This window comes from Arachis stenosperma, chromosome 6 (genome assembly GCF_014773155.1).
Source record: "Arachis stenosperma cultivar V10309 chromosome 6, arast.V10309.gnm1.PFL2, whole genome shotgun sequence".
NCBI lineage: Eukaryota > Viridiplantae > Streptophyta > Magnoliopsida > Fabales > Fabaceae > Arachis > Arachis stenosperma.
Genome location: NC_080382.1, coordinates 38782340 through 38786246, shown reverse-complemented (window position 1 = coordinate 38786246; position 3907 = coordinate 38782340). Strand labels below are relative to the sequence as shown.

The 3907-nt window shown below is 43.8% G+C and overlaps 1 non-coding gene across 1 annotated transcript; it reads left to right on the top strand.

Moving 5' to 3' along the window:
• The first annotated feature begins 3213 nt into the window (after positions 1-3213).
• On the top strand, positions 3214-3321 carry LOC130937178 (small nucleolar RNA R71). Its single transcript, XR_009068407.1, has one exon. It is a non-coding gene; the product is annotated as a small nucleolar RNA R71 (small nucleolar RNA).
• The last annotated feature ends 586 nt before the right edge of the window (positions 3322-3907 follow it).

Genomic DNA, 3907 nt, shown 5'->3' with positions numbered 1-3907 from the left:
CATGATGCTATGGATCATGATGGCCCGGTCTAGAGTAACTTCGGACCGGTTGCTAGTGGGAATGATTGAGCGTTGGATAAACTCCAACCATCCTCTAGCCACGGGTTTGAGGTCATGCCTTCTCAATTGAACCGGCTTGCCTCTTGAATCTCTCTTCCATTGTGCGCCCTCTTCACATATGATTGTGAGGACTTGGTCCAACCTTTGATCAAAGTTGACCCTTCTTGTGTAAGGATGTTCATCTCCTTGCATCATAGGCAAGTTGAATGCCACCCTCACACTTTCCGGACTAAAATCCAAGTATTTTCCCCGAACCATTGTGAGATAATTCTTTGGATCCGGGTTCACACTTTGATCATGGTTCTTGGTGATCCATGCATTGGCATAGAACTCTTGAACCATCAAGATTCCGACTTGTTGAATGGGGTTGGTAAGCACTTCCCAACCTCTTCTTCGGATCTCATGGCGGATCTCCGGATATTCACCCTTTTTGAGTGAAAAGGGGACCTCGGGGATCACCTTCTTCAAGGCCACAACTTCATAGAAGTGGTCTTGATGCACCCTTGAGATGAATCTATCCATCTCCCATGACTCGGAGGTGGAAGCTTTTGCCTTCCCTTTCCTCTTTCTAGAGGTTTCTCCGGCCTTGGATGCCATAAATGGTTATGGAAAACGAAAAAGCAACGCTTTTACCACACCAAACTTAAAATGTTTGCTCGTCCTCGAGCAAAAGAAGAAAGAAGAGAGTAGAAGAAGAAGAAATGAGGAAGAGGGAGATGGTGGTGTATTCGGCCAAAGAGGGGGAGAAGTGTTGTTTAGGTTGTGTGAAAATGAAGTAGTGAAGAAGGGTATTTATAGGAGAGAGGGGAGATGATGTTCGGCCATTATGGGTGGGTTTGGGAGGGAAAGTGGTTTGAATTTGAAGGGTGAGGTTGGTGGGGTTTTATGAAGGATGGATGTGAGTGGTGAAGAGAAAGATGGGATTTGATAGGTGAAGGGTTTTTGGGGAAGAGGTGTTGAGGTGATTGGTGAATGGGGGAAGAAGAAAGAGAGTGGTGGTGGGGTCCTGTGGGGTCCACAGATCCTGTGGTGTCAAGGAAAAGTCATCCCTGCACCAAATGGCATCAAAATTCACGTTTTGAGCCATTGCTGGCGTTAAACGCCGGGCTGGTGCCCATTCCTGGCGTTTAACGCCAGGTTCTTGCCCATTCCTGGCGTTTAACGCCAGTCTGGTGCCCCTTTCTGGCGTTAAACGCCCAGAATGGTGCCAGACTGGGCGTTAAACGCCCAACTGCTAGGCTTACTGGCGTTTGAACGCCAGCAGCATCTTCCTCCAGGGTGTGCTGTTTTTCTTCCTGTTTTTCATTCTGTTTTTGCTTTTTCAATTAATTTTGTGACTTCTTATGATCATCAACCTACAAAATAAAATAAAATAACAAAAGAAAATATGTAAAATATAATATTGGGTTGCCTCCCAACAAGCGCTTCTTTAATGTCAGTAGCTTGACAGAGGACTCTCATGGAGCCTCAAAGATACTCAGAGCAATGTTGGAACCTCCCAACACCAAACTTAGAGTTTGAATGTGGGGGTTCAACACCAAACTTAGAGTTTGGTTGTGGCCTCCCAACACCAAACTTAGAGTTTGAATATGGGGGCTCTTCTTGACTCTGATTTGAGAGAAGCTCTTCATGCTTCATCTTTATGGTGACAAAGAAATATCCTTGAGCCTTAAACACAAAGGATTCTCCATTCACTTGAATGATCAGTTCACCTCTATCAACATCAATCACAGCCTTTGCTGTGGCTAGGAAAGGTCTGCCAAGGATGAGGGTTTCATCCATGCATTTCCCAGTCTCTAGGACTATGAAATCAGTAGGGATGTAATGGTCTTCAATCTTAACCAAAACATTCTCTACAAGTCCATAAGCTTGTTTTCTTGAGTTGTCTGCCATCTCTAGTGAGATTTTTGCAGCTTGTACCTCAAAGATCCTTAGCTTCTCCATTACTGAGAGAGGCATGAGGTTTACACTTGAACCTAAGTCACACAGAGCCTTCTTGAAGGTCATGGTGCCAATGGTACAAGGTATGGAAAACTTCCCAGGGTCTTGTCTCTTTTGAGGTAGTTTCTGCCTAGACAAGTCATCCAGTTCTTTGGTGAGCAAAGGAGGTTCATCCTCTCAAGTCTCATTTCCAAATAACTTGTCATTTAGCTTCATGATTGCTCCAAGGTATTTAGCAACTTGCTCTTCAGTGACATACTCATCCTCTTCAGAGGAAGAATACTCATCAGAGCTCATGAAAGGCAGAAGTAAGTCCAATGGAATCTCTATGGTCTCATTTTGAGTCTCAGATTTCCATGGTTCCTCATTAGGGAACTCAGTGGAGGTCAGTGCACGCCCATTGAAGCCTTCCTCAGTGGCGTTCACCTCCTCTCCTTCCTCTCCAAATTCGGCCATATTGATGGCCTTGCACTCTCCTTTTGGATTTTCTTCTGTGTTGCTTGGGAGAGTACTTGGAGGGAGTTCAGTAACTTTCTTTTTCAGCTGTCCCACTTGTGCCTCCAAATTTCTAATGGAGGACCTTGTTTCATTCATGAAACTTTGAGTGGTTTTAATTAGATCAGAGACCATGGTTGCTAAGTCAGAGGGGTTCTGCTTAGGATTCTCTGTCTGTTGCTGAGAAGATGATGGAAAAGGTTTGCCATTGTTAAACCTGTTTCTTCCACCATTATTATTGAAACCTTGTTGAGGTCTCTCTTGATTCTTCCATGAGAGATTTGGGTGATTTCTCCATGAAGAATTATAGGTGTTACCATAGGGTTCTCCTAGGTAATTCACCTCTTCTATTGAAGGGTTCTCAGGATCATAAGCTTCTTCCTCAGATGAAGCATCCTTAGTACTGCCAGGTGCATGTTGCATTCCAGACAGACTTTGAGAAATCAAATTGACTTGTTGAGTCAATATTTTATTCTGAGCCAAAATGGCGTTCAGAGTATCAATCTCAAGAACTCCTTTCTTCTGGCTTGTCCCATTGTTCACAGGATTTCTCTCAGAAGTGTACATGAATTGGTTATTTGCAACCATTTCAATGAGCTCTTGAGCTTCTGTAGGCGTCTTCTTCAGATGAAGAGATCCTCCAGCAGAGCTATCCAAGGACATCTTAGATAGTTCAGAGAGACCATCATAGAAAATACCTATGATGCTCCATTCAGAAAGCATGTCAGAAGGACATTTTCTGATCAATTGTTTGTATCTTTCCCAAGCTTCATAGAGGGATTCTCCATCCTTCTGTCTGAAGGTTTGGACTTCTACTCTAAGCTTACTCCATCTTTGTGGTGGAAAGAACTTTGCCAAGAAGGCATTGACTAGCTTTTCCCAAGAGTCCAGGCTTTCTTTAGGTTGAGAGTCCAACCATATTCTAGCTCTGTCTCTTACAGCAAAAGGGAATAGCATCAGTCTATAGACCTCAGGGTCTACCCTATTAGTCTTGACTGTGTCACAGATTTGCAAGAATTCAGCTAAGAACTGATGAGGATCTTCCATTGGAAGTCCATGGAACTTGCAATTCTGTTGCATTAGAGAAACTAATTGAGGCTTAAGCTCAAAGTTGTTTGCTCCAATGGCAGGGATAGAGATGCTTCTCCCATAGAAGTCGGGAGTGGGTGCAGTAAAGTCACCCAGCACCTTCCGTGCATTGTTTGCATTATTGTTGTTTTCGGCTGCCATGTCTTCTTCTTCTTTGAAGAATTCGGTCAGGTCCTTTAAAGAGAGTTGTGCTTTAGCTTCTCTTAGCTTTCTCTTCAAGGTCCTTTCGGGTTCAGGGTCAGCTTCAACAAGAATGCCTTTGTCTCTGCTCCTGCTCATATGAAAGAGAAGAGAACAAGAAAATGTGGAATCCTCTATGTCA